We start from the raw sequence: 25490 nt of genomic DNA, 5'->3' as shown, positions 1-25490 counted from the left end.
TTGTGTTCATTTCAATTGCTGTAATGATTTTTGGCAGGGGTACCACAAATCCCTTCTGTCCTATAGACTTTTAGTCAAAAGTTAAAGTCTAGTTTGACGCTGGGCTGCTTAAACATCTCCATACAGTCTGCATATAGGAAGGAAATAAAGGAGATGTAGGCTTAAAAATGTATGCCAGAGCTGTTTGGAAATAACTTGTCCCAACAGCTTTTTTGTTAATGTACATAACAGGTCTTCACTACTGCAATAGGCTTGTTTTTCCTTTAAAGTCTCTTACTGAAAATCTACACATATGAAAAATAAAATATGCCCCCTTTTCTCGTCTTCCCTATTGGGAATAAAACTTCCCAAATCCACGGAGCACTAGCACCTGGGAAGTGATGCTCTGGGCAAGCATCTGCAATCCCGTAGTGTATCTTCAGTCACCTGCGTGCAGACATAGGGGCCAGACTCTCTGGTTTTATACCAATTCAAAGAGGAACTGTTTTGTTTCAGGAAAACAGAAACTGAATGCAAGGTGTTGGATTTGCAAGGGAAAGCAAGAAGCATTTCTTTAACTCAGTCTTTCTTTATTAAGAGCACCTGCCACTACTGACAGGAACAGCTTCTCACTTTCCTTGCATTATAGATAGCACCTAACCTTATGCCATTTTCAGCAAGGTATCAGGAAAGAAATAAAAAGTACTGCCAAAGGTTCTTGTTTCTCCAGTACAGCTCTCAACAATCCAAAGAGAGAGTGACACCAAAAGGTAGAGAAAGTATCATATATTGCCACCATTTCACCTCTCCCTTTACACACATTAATGCACACTCATACACGTACACACACGTACATGCATAATTGATGAAGTTAAGACTTTTTTTTTTTTCGAAAACCAGCTTTAGATGATCTTATTTATTTATTAGTACTACTGTTCAATTTATATTTTGGCTTGTTATTTATTATGCAAAATAACATGCTCATATTTTATTCAGCAGAGCGTTTGATTAGTGCAAAGCTTTATTTGTTGGCCTGCATAACAGCATTTTGTCTAGTCTGCAGGCAATATAAGATATTCCAGATCGTTCATAATTCTGACTCCTAAAAAGAAAACTGTTAAAAGGCTGAAACTCTTTCTCAGCGTGTAGATGACAGAAGGGCCTTCGGTTATACCAAGTTACACGTTAAGTTTGTCTTTGATGGAATGACTTGCTACTTTGAAAACTAAATAAACTTTTTTTCCCCCTTTTTTCTTTTTTAACAATAGATTCTGAATTGCTGCAGGTGTTACAGGATCCTGTGAGAAAAAGTCTTTACTTGAGTGTCCAGTTTCTGAGTTCTCCTGATCAGCAACTTCTGTATTCAGTCTGTTTTTAAGAGTGATCTGCAGCATTTTTATAGGATCTTATAAATCTAACTCTATTGAATTTTATTAGTTTTCAGGTATTTGATATGTATTATTAAGATTAATATAAATATTTTAGGATTTGTCTACATTAAAGGCAGTACATAAAATAAATGTTTCTGGTGTGTTCCAACAACCTAAGACACCAAAGAAGACCAGACGACTTCAAAAGATATCTTTAGCTATCTGTATAAAGATAACTCAAAACTTTCTCATATTATATACATTCCCAAAAAAAGGTTTTTGAGTACTGAGTATAGAATAGCTAGATAACCATTAAAAGTGGGAAAACAGTCCAGGAAGGCGAGTCCAGAAGCCACAAGTTTATAAACTTAATGGATTTATTTTAAATAACAGAATATGAGCTAGATTTATAAGGAAATTATTGGCACAACCACGTATATGGAGGAAACACTTTTTCAATAGTTTAAGGGGAAAGGTCCAGCCTAATCTTCCCTGACAAAAGACCCCGAATGAGGAAAACCTCAGTTCTTGTCTTCCACTCTAGTGCAGCCAAGATCCTCTTTAGGGCAATACTGTGTCTGCCCCCATGGGGTGGGGAGAGCCGCACTCCTGGAAAGGGGGAAATTTCCTGTTTACCCCCAAATGCTTTGGCTGGGAATGAGCACAGGGTAAAGGGAACCCACAGACAACCCAAGAGAAATACACATCTCCATAAACATACTTTGTAAAGGAAAGGGAAAAACAGGCGAAATAACCAACCAACCACCAAACATGAATAAAAAATCTTCTTCTCAGGGCAAAGGAAAGCTGTCTCAGCAGCATCACTTTTAAAATGGATAAAAGCACTTCTCAGAGCTGAGGATAAATCAGTGGCACCAGCTTTAACAAAGAGAGAAACCTTACTTAGGGCTAAGAGACAGCAGGAGTGGTAGGAGTACCAGCTGGAACAGAGATGCACATCAAAGAAATTAAAGCCCTATGGCTGAAGAAATTACATGGATACTATAAACTAATAATTTTAAATATTAAAAAACCCTTTTCAGGCTAAAGAAAAGATACACGTTGTAAGCAGCCAGCCCAAGGTTAGCAAGCACTGAGTGAACACAGCCCCTCAGAACTGGAGACCTTTACCTTGATGCCTCCTAGGTAACAAAGTGAATTGTTTAATTCCTACTGGTTAAAGACACAGCTTGCTATGGTTTTGGTTTTGTTTTCTGTTTTTTCTCCCTGTGCTTTTTAGTTTGTGTTAAAATACATTTGTTAATCATACAGCAAAGTTGCACAAAATGTTCTGTTTCAGAACAAGGAGTTATACACAGCCTGTGTTTCACTCTAATGCAACAGCTTGCTTTTCAGCATGACTCTGGCTTTTCCCTTGCCCCTGACATTAGGCTTTATAGAGTTAAATTTAAGGTCTAATTTTCTTTACTAGAAGAATGTATCTCATTTCCTATCAGTGCATGCAGTATACTTTTTGTCAACATGGTAATTCAAGGAGAAAGTCAGGCTCTCTTTGTTACCAGATTTACAATGGCTTCTTGAAAAGACAGCTTGTGTATACCTCCTGCCTCACTAGAATACTTGCTTGCTTGGTTCCTAACAATGGCTCATTAAATTCAGTCAAACTAGTATGAAACTTACCTTCAAGCAGTTTCACTTGCTGAACCCCATTCTCAAAGGATTTTCTAATCTGCAATTTCTATTTTAGACTTTGAGCAGGAAATTGGAGAGAAAAGAGCACATAGCACTTTCTGCAAAAACACCAAAACCAAACAACACTTGATGATACCGTTTCAGAACAGAATAGATTTGTGTCACTCCTGTTTTGAAGGCAATCATGCTTACAACATTTATTCTTAAAGAAGGAGCATTCACCGATGTTTTTTGCTGTAATTAATCTCATCTCAGAAGAGAAACTACAGATTCTAGCAAACTGGCTCCCCCTCCCCCCCCCCCAACTCCCCCGAAATCTGCTACTTTGCCAATGTGCACAAGAGGGTTCAAACCAGACACAGCGTATTACTGGCCACTGTAAAGTTAAATTGTTCATGTACTCTTCACTCCCTGGTAAAGCTGAGATTTCGCTGGACAAACAGCAGCACGAGGACAGAATTTTCTCCTGTCTTGTACAAGTGAGAATAATTCAGATTTGTAAGCTTTCACAGTAATCTCTTGATATACCTTTTTGTCATTACACCTTTGTCTCACTCCCTTTGTTATATAATATCTTACACTCAACACTGAAGCTGTAGCCAAAACACAGACAGATATTTTATATGAGCAGCTAAGGAAGGAAAAGGTCACAAATGAAATCCCCCAAAAAGGGTTTGGTGTTTTATATCATTAGACATGGAAAATCATACAAGTGCAATTTTTTAATTTTTTGCTTTTTTTTTTCTTAGAGGTTGGTATGTTTCAGTAACCTTTTACTGCCTGACACAGTACATGACTAAGTACCTGTAGATTATAAGCTAGTCCAACTAAGGCATCTTAATTAAACCACAACAATACTGCTGCAAACAGGACACTGTCTTTTCCATTAGCTTCTGTTTATGCCTGCCCCTAGACTATGAGTGCAAAGCTGAGCATGTAAATGTCACCGCACAGCTAAATACTTCCACATAACCCTACTGCTTGTCCTTGTCTTGCCACTAAGAAGGGTTCACCACCGCTTTCCAGATAGCAGTCGTGTGAGCAGCCCATCACTGTGCTAATACAGGGTTTATGTCCCATGGGTAGCTCAAGACCACACGTGTAGTATAGCAAAAGTGCCATCTGGAAGTAATTCCCTGTTATTACTTCTTATCAGGACTGCTGAGGGTTTTTTATTTATCAAGTATAAATGAATCATAGGGCAAACTGATGTACGCTCATTAAACTATGAAAACTTATTAGGCTATCCTTTTACTGCACAAAATAGAAGTCTAATAGAGGTAGGCTAGATCATGCTAACCTACAGCATGAATGTGACATGCAAAAGAAGAAATAGACTGAAATCTGTCTGAGTTATGCCAGGAAATTACATATTCTTCTTAAAGTAAAATAAACACTTGACAAAGCTGTTAATCATCCCTAGTGGAAAGGATTTACAGATTCAATATTAAGATGATGAGCTTCCCACTGGTCTTAGGAGCACTATAGTCAAATGAATCAATTTTCCTCTGAAATCATTTAGATAAAAATTACGCTCAGATTGAAGAATATGAATGGTTTGAATACTAAAACGTCACTTTAAAAATGGGTCGTCCCTCCAGTGAGCTCCTATTATTTCTCAGTTAATATTCAGTATATTTTTAAGGAAGAATTCAAAGTCAATATCTTATATACAAATACACATATCTGTATCTGTACCATATATGTTTATGTACTTTTTCCTCTACAGGAACAGTGCTGCCTAAACATATATAATCTGCAGAGCCTGAATTAAAAGGAATACATTTAAGATTGATTTTTAAATATCACTCATATCCAGCCATCTCACATCAAACCACAGTAAAGATCTGGTTCAGAAAAATAAATTTGCACATTAAATAGTAGAAGAATAAATACATATTTATCTTGATTAAGACTATTTCATAAAAGCTCTTGACAATTAAGGTTGGGTTTTTTTCAGTAACTCGAAACAATCTTTTATTGAGAACATATTTGAAAATTTACCTGCAGTTAAATAGTATCTGGGGACTCCAGTAAAAAAAAAAAAAAAAAACAACCAAAAAAAAAACCCAAACAATTTTTAGAAGGTACCTATTCAAAGAAAGACGGGGGGAGAGAGAAAAAGAAAGAACAAGCCAAGGAGATTATAGAATTTAATGATTAAGAATGTGTGCAGTGCAGTATAAGTACATTTGTTTCCTTGGAAACAAACTAGTACTGTTGCACTGAAGAAATTTGTAAGCATTAAAAAATTCTGTAATCAGGCCCCAGGAGAACATATTAAATTTTTTAAAAGGGATAAATATTTGACATTCCCGGCCATTTTCTGACTGTACTTGTTGATGAGGCCTGCTGTCAATGGGTGGTGTTCCTAACGTTAGAGAAATGGATATGATGCATGAACCTGCACAGCCAAGAACACACTTTTAAATGGCTAATCCATGCAGCAGGATCAACAACTCTGGCATTGCACAGAAAGATTTAGATCTTTAAAGTAGCAAGTAGATAGCGAATGCAGCTAAATGCAAATAAAAGTAGGCTACCAAGCCTGTAATAAAGATTCAAAGGAGGAACTATTAAAAGAAGGGTCTGAGGCCTCTGCCTAAGTCACCCTTGCTTGCAGAAAGCAGCATGGTGGCTCCCAAGAAGTCTCCTAAGAATAATGCTCCTGTTTTTTCAAGGTACGAATTACAGCTTATTGGAGTTCTTGAGCTCAACTGATTCAAATAAAACAACAAGCTCTAACCTCTTGAACTTTCCCATTTCACAACCAAACTCAACACAGTCCATTCCAAATGCCCAGGAACATCTAGGGGCTTTTTTACTTCAGTTTTGTTGGCAAGAAAAAGAAACAGAAGTGCAAAGAAATCATAAGAAATCAGAGGCTTCCATTTTCAAGTGGGAGGAAAAACATCCAGATCCTCACAAGAAATGTTTGGGAGCTGTCTGTTTGCAAACGTAAATTATAGCAATACATTAGAAGAACACGTCTATTCTGGTTGGGTGGCTACAAAGTAAGTATTTTTTTTCTGCTCACTTACTCTGTTACGATCTAGAGTCAGGTCGTAGAGCTACAGTTCTAATGTCATTCGCCCTGGAAAACCATGCGGCTTTTTTGTTACATGCTTTAAAAAAAAATACTCCATCTTGTAATAAAGGTACACAGGGAAAGGGAGAACTGCTTGATCATTATAAAGTAAACTTGCTTCAGATCACCAAAGAAAGAGGATAAAATATGTAGATCAGGTCTAAAAATATTAATGCAGTAAGCTCATTTGAGCTTATCCCCATTGCACATGAGACTGTAAGATGTGGTGCATGAGACTTTATAGTTATGAGCAAATAATAATTGCCAAAATGATCCCCCAGTTTCTCTTGAATGGAAAAACTCAAGACTTGGGAAGTTACATGGAACAAAAACAGAGTAAAAAGGATTCTACGTACAGGTTTTTCATGCAAATGTAAACCTTGAAATTTGTTTCCAGGAGCAATCTTAGATATGTAAGAGGAAGCTCATGCTTTCAGAGAGAATTAGAGGAATATAAAAAGAAAGTCCCTGTTATCCTTCCCTCCACAAAAAGCTACTGAGCTACTTCTTTGTCACTAAAATTCAGTGGATTAAGCCTTGTCCTGGGTTTACCAGTAGCCATTTTGCTCCTTCTTAGTAACTGGTGCAAGCAATGTGTTTTGACTTCCAGCCTGGGCAGAGAGCTGGTAACACCGATTGGTTTTAATTGCTGTTAAGTAATGTTTATTCTGGCCAAGGACTTTCTGAGTCTCATGTTCTGCCAGAGAGGAGGGGAGGCCGGGAGGAAGCAGAGACAGGACACCTGACCCAAACTAGCCAAAGAGGTATTCCATACCACAGCACGTCATGCCCAGGATGTAACGGGGAGTTACCCAGAAGGGCTGGGGGACTGCAGGGTTGGACAAGGGATCGGTCGGTGCTCTGCTGGGGGGAGTGGGGTGAGTTATTGGTCGGCTGGTGTTGAGGTGTTGTATTCTTTCCTCTTGTTATTTCCTTTATCATTATTATTATTGGTGGTAGCAGCAGTGATTTGTGTTATACCTTAGTTACTAAACTGTTCTTATCTCAACCCGTGGGAGTTGCATTCTTTTCAATTCTCCTCTCTGTCCCTCTGGGAGCAGGGGGAGGGAAAGAAGGGTGAGGAGTGAGTGAACGAGCTTTGTGGTTTGGGTTTAAACTACAACAGTTCTTTTTGGCACCCAACGTGGGGCTCGAAGGGTTGAGGTAACGACAGATCTGACCAGATTAATAGTCACTCGTCACAATGCTGATTTTAAACCACGACAAGCCCCCATCTTTTACAAAATTAGAAAAGAGTTTCTTTTTGCCACCTTGGATATTGAACCCATGGCAGCCAATCTGCTGGAGTTTGAAACTGGTTTATGAAATACAGAGCTGAGCTCCCAAACCCAAAGGGTCAGATGCTGCAGGGAGGCATTGTCAACTCTGGAGAGGTGAAGGCTACCTTTGCAGCTGAGTGCTATTAAACAGGATTGCTTCACAGCCGACCTGCTCAGTGGCATTTGCAAACTTCCAGAATGCAGGCTATGGGGGATACTGGATCCTCTTTGACTCCAGTGATATTTTCATTATTTCAACATATTGCATTAATTTCTTTTGACTCAGTGGTTCTCTGCTGCACTTCAGAATTTCACAGTGTTAACGAAGAGCCAGAGCAAAATGCAGAATGCTTCAGTACAAAGTGCTTCTATCAAGTCAATTTAAAATTGCTAGACAATTGCTAGACTGTTACATATCTAAAAGGGAAGATATGAGAAGTATTTAATAGATAGAAAATATCTAGTTTCATTGGAAACCAGATTTGTGCTCCGCTTTCCTTCCCAAATACATGCTTTAAGTCAGTAAATGCTATAAGACCAACACAAACTTCAGCTACACATACCTGGGTATGGCATGGCTCACTTTGGCAGAAAAAGAATACTTAAGTTTGTGGAGTCATACTTAAGATCTGGAGTCATCTGGCCCAATCCCTGCTCAAAAAAAGTCCAACTAGAGAGGGTTACTCACAGCCTTCTGCAACCGGATGATGAACAACTTCAATGATAACCTCTTCTAACATCCCCACTGGGCCACTCTTCCCGTACTTGATTAGCCACAAAGGAAGGAGTTTCAAGTGTGATAAAAACGATGGTCTTTTTAAAAAAAAATGTTTGCTTTCAGATCCTCAAGCTGATACTTTGAAAGGATAGAAAGTTAAGTTCAAACGGACACACTAGCCTTTCCTGTAGCTAATAACAGAAAATAAAGCCCTTATTCACAGCTGTCTCATCTCTTAACAAAACCCTGCTCTCAGCATAGATACAAATCAGCTCAGAGAGTCACCATTTTGCCATTTACAAGGACTTTGAGAGGAAAAAAACCCATCCAAAAAATAAATTGTGTTTCCCAAATTACACACCTGGCCATCAGATTTGGCTCAGGACTAACTCTTCCACTCTTGGAGAATCTTAATCAGGCCTTCCTCTACTTCTGTTTGCTTAAATAAAACATGGAAGAAAGGTAAATTCCCAGTCCTCTTGCAAGGGAGATAATAAACCCCTGCCTTCTTGTCAAGGACAGGTTCATAATTTCCCTTCCAGTAATAAAAAATTCTCAGAAAAAAAGCAGACCCTAAGCGCAGCTTCTCTTTTGGGCAACAAATTAGGGACTTACATAGCCTTTCCATACACAAAGCTTGCCCTGATATCAGTATGTGCTGCTTTTAGATAAAAGCACATTGAAAGTTTTGAGCTTTTTATGATAATTTTGGTTTACCACTTTTAAGCAGCTTGGCATTTTACTCTCTCCAGCTACCCATCCTGTCTGCATGTTTCTTTTCCCCGAATTCCTCATTCTTCAGGGTAAATTTGAGACTGGAACCTCTGACTTCTGTGTACTGTGATTATCTATGGGAAAAGTAAAATCGAGCCAGCTCTAGGGAGAGCTTTTTCTTTGGATCTCTGCAGGGACCCAAGGGTATTGCTCCTTTGATACTATTTTTTTAAGAATCTGAAGTCTGTATGTATGCAGTGGAAAGTTTATTGTGATATGACCATGTGGTAATAATATATCAAAGTCCAGCATTAAGATATTTCTAAAACATGAAAAATGGGCTGTTCATAATGCTAAAGAAGGACAAGCAAATTTGCTGACAATGTGGGTAATTTCCTGAATTCAGAGTTCATCTTGTAGTAAACCCATGTCCTGTAGACAACAGAAACAAGCAAAGCATAAATCACTCACTCACATACACTATCTCCTCTGTCTTGATAATCGCATGGTTTTTGGATCACAACAAAGGAGACTATGCCTTAGAAGAATAATAAGGGCCTGCTCCAGTATCCATCGAAAACAATGGAAAGGCTTCCATTGACATGAACTTCAAGGGATGAATATTGCATCTGGCTGTAACACCACAAAGGTCTTAAAACAAGACCTGCAGTGAGCTTTTTACCAAAGAAACATATTGAAGCTTATGATCTCCTGCTAGTTATGAGAGTCTGTATTTTTAACTCTATATAATGAATGCACACATGCAAGAAAATCATGTAACACCAGGACAAAAAATTGATTTATCCATTTTTCACACACTGTAAATGTGTTGTGGAAAATTTCTCCCAATTTAATAGATTATCTTACATGTACATTCTAATACTCTCATTTTTTTTAATGTGCATATCAGTTTAATTGTTGGAGCATAAGTGAACCAAATAACTTTGAGAACACATATATTAAAGTAACTTTGAACATATATATGTCAGTAACTTTGCATTCTAAATGCATTAATATTTTAGAAATCATTGTGGGAGCATTAGGTTTCGAATGGCATTAAAACTTCTTGTACTTTTTGGGCTTTTGCAATTCTGCATTTCTGAAGTGGCAATTTTGCCTCCTCCTTTTTCATATGAATTTAAAAATACATCACTTAAATGCAGTCTCATTTTCTAGTTTGATACATATCTTGTTCTGTAATATTTTACAACTAAAAACTGTTTTGAGCAAGAAAACTGGGGGTTGGGAGGCTAGCAGCATGCCCACCTACTAAATCACAACCTTGGGCTGCACTACCAAAAAAGAATGGATTTTTTAACACAGGAAAAGTAAGGCTGGATAGCAAATAAATTAGATACAGACATGAGATAATAGAAAGCACAGTAATCAGAAGACATGTTTTATTATTACAGGTGAAGATAATGTTGAAAAAAGTGTGGGAGAATGCCTTGGGCCTGTTTTAAGACCAACATAAAAATGCGATACCTGTATGTTTGGTTTAGTATCTCTTTTTGTAAAGTTTTTTTCCCTAATATTTGTTTACTCTTCACATGTAAAAATACACCTATTGAAGTCTTTAAATGTGTCAAATACTTATCAATTGACATAACCATGTCTGAATGCGAGGCCATTCTTTTCCTTACACCAACATATCTGATAGCTCATATAAAAACTTCCACTTCTGTAATCTGTAGTGGTGTCAATAAGAGATTTTTTACTGACCTACAGCAAGTTTCTAGATTTTTCTCCTCTGATATGAAATAGATGAAAAATTCAGGTACAAATTTTTGTCCACTCTAAGGTCCTTCTTCGAGGTTAATATAATCATAATGATTATTTTCCTTGAAGACTAACAACTTGCCCCATTGAAAAGTCTTGCAGGCATTTTTTTTTTAGGTTCCATTGCTCAAATTGCAAGAGTAATGTATATTCATGATCCCCTACCATTAGCTTTCATTTTAGAAGGAAACAACTCTGCACCAAAAGATCCGTAAATGTTCTGCAGAAGTTTGCTTAATGAATGGAATTACCATTAACCTGCTGCTAAACAACATAAATAATGAGCTAAAGTACATGAAATACAATTAAGAATAATTATACAAGCTATGTAGCTTTGGGGTTTTCATTTGTGTATTTTTAAATTCAAACTGGGAATCACAATAATACCCCATAGTGTAAGGTCCACCATTTTAATCAACAGAGGTCTTGTTCAAGGAAGACTTAAGCACTGACTACATTTTGACCTATGTTCAGCAAGAAAGACTGCACATTTTATAGGCACAAAGATACAGATAAATAAGTCATTATAACTGTGAATACAGATGTTTTTAAAAAGCTGAAAGAGATGGCGAAATTAAATGTGAATGTTAACGGCCTCGCCCAATTTCCAATTCCAGTCATTTGTGTTAAAATCACTGCAAATCTACTAGATTTTCTAGACCAGCACTGTACACTCTTGATTGAAGTAGCTTTCAGTAGCTTGTAATCTAGTAAGCAAAGACTATAAAACCTTGAAAAAATTGGTATCCAATACAAATTCTAAAAAATTATCTTTTTAATAAGTATATGCTCTTAAAATAGTTTCTATGAGAACACCTTCCAGCAAATCCCTTTTTTAAACAATATTCCTTTTTAAATAATATTCCTTAATATTTTTTTTAAATGAACACAAAAAAATACGAGTTCTGTTAAGAGCATTTTTATTTGATTATTCAAAGGAATATCTGTGTTACCTTTAGTTTTGTTTTGGCAAAACTGAAAATTCTAGTCAGAACTAGTTCAGGTAATCATAAGAGGGTTTTGTTAATTTCAAGTATGAATTATGCTATACGGTTGAAATTAGAATCTAATCAATGTCCAGTACCTCATGACACAGAGTTACAGATAAAATACAAAATTCCCTTTTCCAACTTATATACTGATACAACATTGGTAGCTTCCTTGTTTTTGTCAAACTCTGCTAACCTTCAATATAAGAAAAAAAGAACAAAATGAAAGCCGATTCTGTTAAAGAATGATTACCAAGAAACTTCCTCATACTTGCCACAGACATGAGAGTTTCTGTAGAGAGTAATTATTAATATTCTGAAATCTTCTGTCAGGCAGTTTATCACCTCCCTTCTCATGACCAGTTATGAGGTATCCTTTGGTCTCTTGGCCAAAGTCAAGACACAGCTAGACAAATGTTGGAAAAAATGGTTTATGAACCTCACAAACACGTATTATTGACTTTAATTGCACCACAAATTTACTCTTGTATTCACAACTCTGACAACACTTTTCAAAGACATCTACATACACAGGAAATTGGTTTAGAATTAATGCATTTCCCAGTTAGAACCTTAGAATAACTTAGGTTATTCTACATAGGCTTATCCAACAGCCCAAGAACAGAAACTGAAACCTTCTTTGTCCAGTCAAAATTAGCATCCCAGGACATCTAAATTTGGGTACTGGAAAAGTAACTTTCAACAGAAGTTGAATCTCATATAAACTTAGCTCAGGAACAGTTCAGGAAGAAGGATGGCTTCTTCAGCCTCACTGATAACACAACACTGAATGACAAAATAAATGCGTCAGCTGAAAAACTAGACTGCAACACTAGGAAGAGAACCGGGTCAGCAGCTGTATCCAGACTTCAGAGGAAGTAAAACAAACAAGAAGGAATTGATAATATTGTCTGAGCTCTTTCAAAGAAGAAATTGAAATGAGATGTAGATAGCAATCAGTGCAGAGATGTTTTTGTCAGCAAGGAAATGCAGACCACCATGTCCTTTCTTTCTTTACATCTCGCTTCATATCCCCCAGCAACATTTTGAAACTTCTCCATGTGAAAATATTTAATACCTGTGTGGGAGCTATACCCTGCTGCAAGGCAGTAAGACGTATTCAGCGTAAACATTAGCAGGTCATTCTCTTGGGCAGCAATAACTCTCTGATACTAACTCCAAAGCTGCACCAATGTTTTCATCATAAAATGTACTCCAGTATTTAGAGGGAAAACCCAACATACATTATTCATGAGAAAACTCCATCAAAATATATTGCTCAAGCAGACAATGAGAGTATGCCTGATTAAGATGTACAGGAGACAGGTAACGTGTCTGCAAACAGTTTTTCTATCGATGAATCACCCTTTACAGAAACATCTATGTTCACGAATAAAACCAAGAGAAAAGACAGGTAGGTAGCTGGCAAAATGGAAGGGGTTAAATTTCTCCAGATAAATCAGGAAATACCGTGTATAAAGCTAAACTTGAAGGAACATATTTGTTTTAAACCTTGAGACATAATACTTTCATTGACTAGGGGGAAAAAAGCTAGAGAAACAGGGCCATTGATATGCTGATCACTGTAACAATATGGAGAACAGAGACAATTTAAAACTTTACTCCTACATCTGATTTAGGGTATTGTTCAACAGTAGTTGTTAGAATTTATACAAATAACTATTCTTTGGGTATATGTGTATAATATTTTATTAATCTTTCTACTATTACCATTATTATTAATACAAGCACTGTTTTTCCAAAGCTACATTGTGTTCTCACAGACATCCGTGCTTTGAAGAATTTCCTTTCAAAATTAAAAAATATTTATACAATAAATCATCAGATGATTTAAAATTAAATCATTCTGGTTGTATTTATGTTCATGAATCAAATGTGACTTTTCTCGCTTTACATAGGTCTATGCTGTTCTCAACCTCAACCTTTGCAAGTGACATTTTCATTTAAAATGTTATCATTTCATAATTATTACCTTTCAGAACTCCTAGGGAGAAAACAAAAGCTTCCTCTTTGAATTTGCATTGTTGTGTTTCTTTGAAGAACAAATTAAATTTCAATCCCAGCCAAAACAAACTTTTAAAGTACAAAATAAATTAGAAATTATGTAGAAAAAAAATACCAAGCTGTGAAAGCTTAACATGTCCTCTCGTGAGCCCAGGTATATTCCACATAATTTATTATTGTGTTTTCTTTGTTTAACCAGTGGAACAAGCTCAGCCTAATGAAATGTGGGAAACATCTCACTGAAGTTGATCTGAACTGCTATAAACTGATGCCAGCACTCTTGCGATATTAATAAATGAGAGGGGCTCATTTATACCTCCAGGGCGATTATTTACTATCTTTCAGGTTACCATTACCTTTTAATTGCCGTCTGAGCTGTCCAAAGAGAAGATATCTTATTATTTCTAAGCCTCCATGCTAAGTATAGAGCCACACTCTACAAAATACCATATTCACACAGTTGCTACTAATGGTGATTCTCATTATCAACAGTTTCTTTTATTTTCACTCCAGTGGCCACATTATTCTTTTTTTAGGCAAATGTCATGGCTCAGATTCATAGAAAAGACTTGCTTTTTCAGGGAAATTTCTGCTTTAATTAAGGAAATAAATAAACTTTACATTATCAAAGTGGGAGAGAAAAACAAAAACAAAAATGGAACAACAAAACAGCCTGGAAGTAGGAGGAGGGGGAAGAAATCAGGGGACCTGGAGAGTGTTCAACTCCCAGCAAGGGACAGAAATGTAAGTGGTTCCTGGCAGCCCTGTCCGGATGAAGAGACGGGGTGGCAACACTTGAAGCCTGGCAGAGAGCGCAGTGTTGATGGGAAGGAGGGAGAGAGGCACTCACCTAATAAAACAGTGGCACCTGGGCAATACATCAGCCTGCCTGCCCTCTTTCCCAGGGCTTGGGATCACAGGTCCTCCACCATGCAGGAGTATTTTATGAGAGATTCACTAACGCACTGGAGAAGCAGCAAGAAGTTTGCAGTGGAGGCAGCAGGGCCACACACACAGAATCCCTGTGACCCAAATGGGTCCAGCACTTGCTTCAATTAGACCATCATGCTTTAACATGAGCTGAGCTGCCAAGGCTTGCTGAAAGTCACCCACTCTAAGTTAAAAGTCACTGTGCAGTCAAAAATTATGAGCAAAATAGAAAAAAATATTTTGTTTGGAGGCAAAAAATAATTTATTGAAAATAAACGTTACAAATCTATTTTACTTCTCCCTGGAGCCTTGCAAAGGGAACCAATATTAATCTGATATATTTCGTGTATGACCACAGCTATACATTAATCTCTGTGATTTAAGTTGCAGTTGTGCTTAAATGCCTTCAGCCAGCACGAAGTCCCTCACGAGAGGCGCAAACGCAGAGCAGAGAGCAGGGTGTGTACAGGAAACCCACACTTCTCAGCATTGCCACCATGGTAGAAAACTGGAACAGCAAGGGGACACCGAGTCACCAAACATTTCTCAACTTGGAAAGGACCGGGACTTAACTCTTTCATTATTGAGGTCTTCAATCCACCCTGCCCATCTCCAGATGCTTGTTTTAAGTAGACAACTTTGTTCAAGCCATGCCTTTGCTAAGTCACGGCTGTGACATCCCAAAGCAACCCTGGTATTGAATCCACCTTGCAGTTTCCATGCTTTTTCAACTCCCAAATGAAGCATCCCTCAAGTTTTGCCTAATGCAGGTTATCAGCTACAAGCCCAATATTACTGTGCTATAAATGACATTGGAAAATGTCCCAAACCATGTTAGCCAGGGACATAAACAACTCAATACTTAATCTTTTCCAGTGATATCAATGTTTCAAGACTGAAAAGAATAAGATATTATCCCAGTCATTTGATCATCTTATTTTGAGTATACACTGGATTACTTAGGGGCTTTTTTAATCCAATTAGAATTGCCTCTTTCAGTCTAGGTAAAAACCAATGGGGAGATCCTTATCTGTGAAGAACATATTCCACCCAAAGTAAAAGGAGAATCTGGTTCTTTAATATTCCTCACATCAAATTTTAACCCACTACTCCTCTATTTTTCTGCAATTCTTTTTCTCAAAGAAACTTTTTTTCCACAGAGTAAGATGCAAATCTACTGCCATCGACTTTCTGTTATTCAGAAGCACTAAGAAGTAAACCACCTGGTATTTTTCTTCAGCGCTTTTATATGCATATGCAAATCCAACAGCTTAAGTATCTGCCAAACTATTTATCAAGTTTGTCAGGGAAACAGCCTCCTGAAACAATCTTCTTTTAAAATAATATTCTACTGCTAAATTCTTCCTTTGAACGCTATTTTTGTCTCGTAAGGAATATTCACCCTCGCAGTCTGACTGCTTGTTAAGAAAAAAACAACAAGAAAAACAGTAAAATCTCACTGTTGGCCTATGTTCTAGTGCCAGTGTTCAAACATCAGGATCCCAACAGTATCCCAGTGCCTGAAAAACATGTCCTTTTCTTTGAAATCTGCCTGGGCTACAGATGAGAAATTGCCAGTAGAAATTACAACATTTGCCATGACTGAGATGGGGTGGGTTTTTGCATTTGGACTGAATGAAACCATGGAAAATGTTGTTAGTAACAACTCCAATGTTATAAAAAAAATCACCAAGTGACAGATTTCAAGATTAAAAGGAAATATTAAAAATCCCCTTCAATATTTAAAGCTTACTTAACTAGTAGCACTTCACTTGACACTGACTTGTGTCATTTTCTTTCATTCCTCTTTTGATCCATGCAAAGCAGTTACATGATTGCAAATATCTTATCATGTCACCTTCTCATATGGATATGAGATGAAAGAATATTATCTCAAGTTGAGTAATAAGTCCTGTACCGAAACTACGGGTGGAATCTGTACAATCTGATGCTAAAAGGGAGCAGGGAGGAGGTGGCAGCAGCAATGGGAATTTTTTCCTGATATTGTTTGCCGAGGATGGTTAAGAAGAAGGGACTTGTTTTAACAGGTTATTTAAGGATACTAATTAACCATCGAGATTTTATACCAGGTTAGCTGAGCTTTTTGTCAATGTACAGGGATCATTCAAATCACTTTTATTTCCATGACTATGAAGTGGCAAACCATCGATACTGTTTTGCCTCTGATTTTAAACATGCAAAGGGCTTCAAAAGGCCTATTAACATGAAATAAAATTAGGCTTCATCTGTTTCACTTTAAAGGGACTCTTCCTCCCCCCCCCCCCCTTTTTTTTTTCTCCCTTTTCTTTCTTATTTAGGGAATTCAGTTCCTTTCCCATACTTGGTATGTAGTACATCTTTTTTTTCTCAGAGTTAATTCTCCAAGTCTGGTCTGTCAGCCAGTATAAACAACACTTGATGAATGAGACTCAAGGTGTTTAGTCACCTGAAGCAGCTGTTTGAAGTAACTCTACACACAGCCTGAGGCCCATGTTTTCACAGCTGTGGGAACTCTTCAAAAGCTTTTCCTCTTGGCCTACTACTTTGCTGTGGCTTTAGACTCTTAGTGCAAAATCTGGACAATTTCAAAAGGGCACAATGAAACTAGAGACAGTAATTTTTGATGATTTTGGGCCAAAAAATGGCCTAGAATAAATAAATGAAGTACATTTGAAAGTGCTTTACCTAGGTGGGCTATATATCTAAGAATCACTTGCTCTTCATGTGCCCATGCACTCACTCAAAAGGGGAGATGTGGGGTTGAAGTACTGCTCTCTGTTTACATGGCAGTATTTTCACGTTCTTCCCTGATGCAGATACAGTAAAACTAAATGCTTATGGGCCTGGAAATACACGTACCTGAAATAAACTCAGCAAGTTTGTAGAAGCTGAAAACCTCTCCAAACTCATAAATAGACCTGCAATGATTAGCGATCTGCGCTCCCCGCTGGGAAGCTTTGGAGAATTGGCCTCGCAGAGGTCGTATGATTGCTTCTCCTGGCTCAAAGTCTGTGCCTTCATGATATGCCTCACTGTATCCATGTAGGTAGCCAAAGTAGTGATGAGCCCGAAAGAAGAAAAAATAAAATAATTGAGCGAGGCGCTGAGCTGGCAGGGAAATTACAGTTTTACAAATGCAGGATCCAATCATGCAGCTGGGCTGAAATATTATATGCAGAATGAGGTCATGGATCAGAAAATGGATTTTATTTGGGGGTGGGAGTGGACTGAAAGCCTAAAGCATGATGAATTTGCTGGAAAATCCTAGGCGATAAATAGCCAGGTTCTCCCTCCCCTGCGATGTCCAGTACTGCTATCCTCAGAGGCGCAGCTGCCAGGAGATGAGGCTCCTCATGGAGTCAGACAGATATTGCTCAACGCCATGAGTAACGATGGTGCTGTCAGACCAGCCCAAGAAGGTGAGCATCCCACGGGAAAGGGCAAAAGAAAATAAATTCAGCAAAGCATTGACATGAGCACCAGAAAGGGATGTGAGTAGACAGATTTAATCCATGAGGCTATGTCAGGTGGACGCTTAATTCACTGAATAATGCTTTCCATTTCCAAGTTCATCCAAAAAAGGAAATACAGATACATCAAAAACCTCAACTTTCAAATGTGTCCAACAAAAGGCATCAGCAAACTTGCCAGAAAGAGTATAAGCATAGGACAAACTAGACCTGAGACAGTAGAACAAACATGCCCAGCCTTAGCTGTTTTAACACCACATGCCTCCCACACATTACTCCATAAATCATTCTTCCCTCTCATTTTCTCCAGTTTACAAAAAATCTCATGTTAACAGAAAATGTTTAGTTTAAATTGATCCTCAGCCATCCTTGGCATGTATTATACACGCTCACTCTTTTATATTTTATAGCTTATGCCATTCTGTATTTATCATTTAGTTAATGCTTTATATTTTTGGCTTGCTATTACCCCTTATCAGATGATAAAGTGTTCTCTCAGGAGGGAGAGAATTTTTATGAATTATGAAAGTATAGAAAATAAATTACTTGTTAGCACTATGGTCAGGCTATACATAGAATCTGTTCTTTGAAAGTTTAGTGCCACATGAGAGAGATGTGTGTACAAGTACTGGCACTCCCAGGTAGGAAATTCCCCTGAGCACAGGGTGACTGTCTGGTGACAAGGACAACAGTGCTTCCTGGTGACAGGCTCTGCATGAACCCTGTGCTGTCCTGTGGTCTGCACTTCCCTCCATGGCTAGTACTCTCTGGTTCATGAAAATGACAGAAGGTGGTGAAATTTCCAGATGCTTTGAGAACAGCAGGGCATAAATGTTTCCAGAGTGGATAAATGGGATTTGGGCATAAATAAGTCCTCTTAAATGTCTTGTATGCCACTGCCCACACCTGGATGCCTGCAGGTCTCTGAGTACCTGTGTTCTGCGATGATACTGGAGGTTAGCTATGCCAAACTACATCTCTAGCATTGTCTTCACCCTTCTAACATGCTTCCATCCAACCCTCGCTCCCAACCTACTTCTGAGAGACTACAAGCAGCCAACACCACCTAAGGCTGCCCTCCCTTCTCCAAAGTCCTCTTAGCCCACATGAAAGCACATCTTGTACTACCAGAGACACATCTGGGCTGGTCTCTTCTCTGAAAAAACATGACATAAATACTGACACTGGTCACAGTATACGTCAACAGAGTCAAACTTTGCTAATGAACTACTGCAAAATTTCAAAACAAATAGATAAAACTGCTGCTGAACAGCATATTGCAACCGTTTCCTCCAAGTACACATGACAACTGTACAGATATAGGCTTCCCGTTTCTTACCGCAGGAAAAACAAAAAGAAAGGTTATTAGGCAATTAAAGACATTTGCTTAACTCAAAGTAGAAAACTAATATATATTGCCAAGGCCTGGAGCTACAGAAGACAGCCTACAAGCAGCCAGAGTAGTGTTCTCTTCAAGCAGGTACTCCAAGACAGAAAAGTAAATTTAACTTTTCAGGTAAATTCTGTTCAAGGGAATGGGGCTTCCAAACACCATCCATGCAAGGCCACTGACTTATTCAACCCCTCTCAGCTGGATGCTAGGATCAGACCTGCCTTTTTGTCTGCTCTTCGCAAAGCAATTTCTCAACCTTTCATAACAATCAACCGACCAACCAACCAACCAACCCACTCCCAAAACAGATAGAGGGTTTTGTCACTGCCACAGCGCTTTCAAGGACTCGTTCCTGGGCAAGCACCACAGCCAAGGAGAATGCCAGCTGCATGACATGACATAGTCTTCACGTGCCCATCATCTCTGACCCCTTTGGCATAGGTCAGCTGGCCCAAACAGTGAGCCATATTTTGGGTTGGAGTAGGTTTAAAGGGATGTAGGATTATAAGGTTTATTTTTAAGTGGAAGCTAAGGATTTCATAAAGCTGACTAGCAAAATCCTAAGTCCCGTATGAACAGTAAGGTAAACATTACCTGGCATACAGGGTAGCATTTTACGAGGTTTTTCTCACCGTAAATGGCAGCATTTTACAACCTGATTTAGGTAAAACAATTCAAAAGACCACCTATGCAATCTGATGATTATGGGATTGATTAGCTGTGACAGAGCTGTGCCCTTCCAACCTCCTCATCTGGATCATTTGGGGTGATTTTATAGAGTTCAAAAAGTGAAAAGAATGAAATCTGTGAGGACTGACTTTGAAGTAGTAATATGCTTCTGTTATGCAATAATACACCCCCATTAACCAATACTCAGGACTGTTGGGTGTACAGGCAATCACAATTACATTTAGAAATGAAATTTTATCTTTAAAGAAGTGAAATACATTAAACTACAGGTGATGAGAAATTATAGGAAGAATCGTCATTAAGCGATCTTTACTCCGCATATGCATGTAAACAGTTTTAGAGTGATATCCTGTCAAAGGTGATAGGTTCCTTACAAGCAACAGCTTCTGAGAGAAAGGTTGCTTATCCTGTAAATACAAAAATGTGAGACACAGCTGGGAAGTCTGCCTGCAGGCAAGTCTTCAGGTGAGTAAAATGAGCAGCCAAAGTTTGATAAAGAGATCCAGGAAGCCCTACCCGTGCTTTCTCTGTAATGGCCCAGTAAGAGAAATAGAGGGGGAAGAGAGAGATGGGAAAAAAAAAAAAAAAAAAGGAGGGGGAGGAAAAGGAAAAAGAATGCAATTTACTGCCCGACATAAAAATATGGTGTAATATTTCAGGCTGAACATATACGTGTGTATATATATATATATAACACAGTGGTTAAGAGACACTTACAACGTAAGGTTTTTCTCTGTCTCTAAAACATTTTCCCAGGTTAAGTACAATTCCCATGACCATCATAATCATTCATCTGACTCTCAAACTGGATAGTGGTACAGTGCGTTGCATTTGGCTGTGAATACCAGTGCACCCAATGATTTCCTTTTCCATGACATTTCTGAGAAACAAATACTGGATCTGATTCACATCTAGCCACAAATATGAATCAAAACCCAATACAAAATTGGATACATGCTGGAAATTTGATAACTTGTGAATGTGAATTTACTCCTGTAGTTGCTGAGCTGCTATTGGAAATCTGGAGCATGCTTGGAATTACAAGTTTTGCTTTCCAAAAACGTGCAACGTTTGTTCCTTGTAATCATATTTCTGACGAAGTCAAAGACAGAAATCCCACTGAAAGAGCTGGGAGGAAGGACTTCGTTTTAGACACACATTTTATGGAGCCTTTCCTACTTGCTGTCCTTTCAGTGTAAAATATTTGTCAATCTAATTCCTTTCTTGTTCTGTACATTAATGAAGACTTGAAAAAAGCAGTTACAATTTTTATAAATTTGAATAAAGTGGCCTCTGTTTTCTAACACTTGCCAAAGCAAATGGTTCAAGCTGAAACAGTGACTCACACTGGCCAGTTACAAGTCTTACTTAAACAATAAATTAGTGTCAAAGTTTCCAGTAATTAATTTCTATACCAATTTACATATTTCATTCCTTTCATTTTTGCTTTCATGCTTTGAAACTGTAATGCAGCTAACATCTATTTAAAGCAACCTCCCCTATTCAGTGATTGATGTTAGATACAACAATTACAATGCCAGTACTGGGGATAATTCTTTGCAGATGTTGTCAAATTACAGGTTAAATGAGGAAAAAAGTTCCTTTCTTCCGGCCACCCACTCTAGTTTTCCTGAAATAGGTGCATAGTACTGTATATCCTGTGCTGTAGGTGCAGTAATTCCCTGTTCAGTCACTCATCTGGTTTAAATGACTTCCATTTGCCATTTCAAAGGATGACAGAACACTGTGTTCAGATTGTTTTGCAGGTACCAAAAATGCAGCAACTCTGCTTTGTGTTTTAGCTGGCAAAGAGAAGTGAGCTCAATCTGGCAACACTATGCTGGTTTTCACTTTAATATAAATAACATTTGCCATTGTGAATTAAAAAAAAAAAAAAAGAAAAAAAAGAGAAAAAGAAAAAAGTGAGGTTAAATTATTTTAACCCTTTGCAAACCTTTCCACTCTTTGAGATAAACCAGGATCCTTGTCTTCATTTTATAATCATAACAGTATGTATTTTGTGTTGACAGAAGAAAGATTGAGCATGAGTCCTGCATGGCTGTGTAGTTTGGGAAGAGGTGATGAAACTTCTCCATTACCCAGCCCTTATAGCAGGAGCCAGGCACAGTGACATTCCCTGAATGTAGAAGGGAGGTAATGCACCATAAACAGAATATGGAAAAAATCAAGAACAAATTGAAAAAATGGCTTTGCCTGCCCTTGCATGCAGTCAGTATTGTGCTATGCTTAGGAGGAGAGCAGACTGTACTGCTCTTGAGCTCAGCAAGAAAACCTGCTGTACTGCTCTGTAGTGGCACACAGCATGGCACCCTGTGGGGTGTGGGAGATCAAGGTGAGCAGAGCAGCTTGGTACCAATCTCAGGCATGTTTGTTCCCCGGTGTATCAGGTTTGTGTGGCAAGGTTTAGGTGGCAACAGGGGCTACAGTGGTGGCTTCTGTGAGAAGCTGCCAGAAGCCTCTCCCATGCCCAATGGAGCCAGTGCCAGCTGGCTCAAAATGGACCTGCTGCTGGGCAAGGCTGAGCCCATTAGCAATGGTGGTAGTGCTTCTAGGATAACACAGTTAAGAAAACATGCACAATGGCAGTGAGAGCAAGAGTGAGAATATGTGAGAGAAACAGCTCTACAGACCCCAAAGTCAGTGGAGAAGGAAGGGAGAAGGTGCCCCAGGCACCAGAGCAGAGATTCACGTACAGTCCATGGTGAGGCAGACTGTGTCCCTGCAGCCCATGGAGGTCAATAGTGGAGCAGATCTCCACGTGCAGCCCAGAGAGGACACCATGCCACAACAGGGGGATGCCCAAAGGAGGTTATGATCCCATGGAAAACCTACACCGCAGCAGTCTGTTCCTGAAAGACTGGACCCCATGGAAGGGATGCATGCTGAAGCCATTCATAAAGAACTGCAGCCCTTTGTGAAGGACTCATGTTGAAGTTCATGGAGGACTGTCACCCCCTGGAGGAACCCCGCACTGGAGCACAGGAAGTTTGAGAAGTCTTTCCCTGAAAAGGAAGGAGTGACAGAGACAACATGTTATGAACTGCCTGCAGCCCTCATTTCCTATCTCCCTGCCTTGCTGGGGAGAGGAGGCAGAGAAATTCGGAGTGAAGTTAAGCATGGGAAAAAGGGGGAGGGGGAAGGAGAGGAGGGGAAAGGAAAGAGGCTTTTAAAATCTGGTTTTATTTCTCATTATCCTGCTCTGCTTTGATTGATAATAAATTAAATTAACTTTCCCCAAGTCGAGTCTATTTTACCCGTGATGGTAACTGGTGAGTGATGTGAGGGTGGTGAGGCCCTGGCACAGGTTGCCCAGAGAAGCTGTGGCTGCCCCATCCCTGGCAGTGTTCAAGGCCAGGTTGGATGCGGCTTTGAGCAACCTGGGCTAGTGGAAGGTGTCCCTGCCCATGGCAGGGAGCTTGGAACTGGATAAGCTTTAAGGTCCCTTCCAACATAACCCATTCTACAATTCTGTGATCTCCCTGTCTTCATCTCAACCCATGAGCCTCTTGTATTTTCTCTCCCCTGTGAAGCTGAGAAGGGGAGTGACAGAGAGGCTCCAGTGGGCAGCTGGCCTCCAGGTAGGGTTAACCCACCACACCTGAGAAATGCCTCAGTTCCCTTACCAGAAAGTAATCAGGTGAATGGAATGGGTGAAAATGGTACAGGTGCATTAGGCACAAAAAGCGCCAGGCACAGAGACCCCATGCAAAACAGGCGAAACCGGCTGGATGGCAGAGATATACCCAACTGTTTCCGAGCAGACTTTCGAGCTGCTTCTGCATTCCTGGTGCCCATTTCTCACAGGCATGGCATGCTCAAGCCCTAAGGGATTTCCATTTTAATTCTTTTTCTACATATGTTAGGCTATGACTGCTGCTTCTCACAGCGTATGGGAATGAATTCTGGCCAAAAGAAGGAAAACAAGAAAAATTTACAAATACAACTTGAAGCAGAGGACAGAAGACCCAGGTTCTCATACTTTACTTTTAGCCAAGGCAGTGACTTGCTATCAAGCCTCACCCTCAATGTATCTTCCACATTTGATTAACAACAGCACATAGAACAAACACAGTGAAAACAATTTCCAGGTATGACAGGAAGATAGCCCTAGAAGTACCTGTAGTAAGTAGATACTGCTCTAGCCAAAAAGATCAGAGACCATTGGAAACACACTGCCAGCTATCCGGATGATGGCGAACAATCAGTCCACATTGCCAATTTGTAATGCTATCTGTTTTGTAATAAACTCCTCAGAGGCATCTGCACAGCTGTGTGCAAGGTAACTGTTGCATACTATTCCCTAAATAATTATATTCTCTAAATAGCCACTAAATATTCCCTCTTTCTTTTTTAAATCTCTACCCCAAGACTCTTTCTCGTCCTGGCCATGCCAACATACTGAAGTAGCATGCCCCCCCCAACAAAGTGGTCCATTTATTTTTAACCTACCAAGTTTAATAATTTTCAGAAGTGAGCTGCAGGGTGGTTTGTGAGTAGTGAAGGCACGAGCATGTGATTTGTATGCTGAGCTTCAGTGACTTGGCTTTTGAAAGGAAAGCACAGCTTGCTGATGAAGTTTGTGGTTTTCCTGTTTGTTGTCTGGAAAGACAGCGTGTGGAGGTGGGGTGCAAATGGGCAGAGAGGGGCAAAAGGTAAAAAAAAAAAAAACAAGAAAGAAAAGGCATAAAGATTTATTTCTAAGTAATGAAAGTTCTCAAGCCTTATTTGCTTTACAGGTTGAAGAGAATGCAGTGTCCTAAAGGTAACAGGATCAGAGATCCTGATCTTTGAATCATGATCTTAAGGTCTACACAGACCATGTGCAATGGCTACGTATCCTGCAAATGTGGCTGCAGCTACTAGACACTGAAGGGTTTTAATCTGAGCCAAAACAGAGCCAAAGGGCCTTTGCATGTAAGAATTTGTAAAACTCTCCAGCAACACTGCTGCCCAGCCAAACAGGCAGCTTCTGTAAAAAGATAAACAGCTTCCTGCCAGCCTCCTTCACTCCGTTTTGTTTTATTATACACTTTTGCCACATTAAGTGATTTTTAAAACCAAAGTGCTTGCTTTCCTGGTAAAGGAGTGTGGACAGGACTGCGAAACATGAAGGACGTCTAATCTATGACTTTCAAGAGAGTAGGATGTGTAAAGCTTGGTTAAGAATTTGGTCACGGATTGTATGCTCTCCCCTGTGCAAAGACTATCCAAACCTGATCATTACTTAGTGCATTCTTATTGGAAAAAAAAAAAGATAATAATTAACATGTTACTGATTTTATTCATTGTATAAATTAAATCACATCTGTTTCAAAAATGTTACTGTGAGCACAATGCTAACAAGAAATTGCACAAATACTAGTGGCATAAATATTTCATGGATAACTTGAA

The 25490-nt window shown here is 38.9% G+C and overlaps 1 long non-coding RNA gene across 1 annotated transcript in view; it reads right to left on the bottom strand.

Moving 5' to 3' along the window:
• Positions 1-21923: 21923 nt before the first annotated feature.
• The window catches only part of LOC136011198 (uncharacterized), a 104573-nt gene continuing 101006 nt past the window's right edge, over positions 21924-25490 (bottom strand). Inside the window, exon 4 of the long non-coding RNA XR_010611279.1 lies at positions 21924-23101. This is a non-coding gene — a long non-coding RNA (uncharacterized LOC136011198). The remainder of the gene's footprint in view (positions 23102-25490) is intronic.

This window comes from Lathamus discolor, chromosome 3, assembly GCF_037157495.1.
Source record: "Lathamus discolor isolate bLatDis1 chromosome 3, bLatDis1.hap1, whole genome shotgun sequence".
In the NCBI taxonomy this organism is placed as follows: Eukaryota; Metazoa; Chordata; class Aves; order Psittaciformes; family Psittacidae; genus Lathamus; species Lathamus discolor.
The sequence above is the reverse complement of the archived record's forward strand: the minus strand, read 5'-3'. Positions and strand labels throughout refer to the sequence as shown.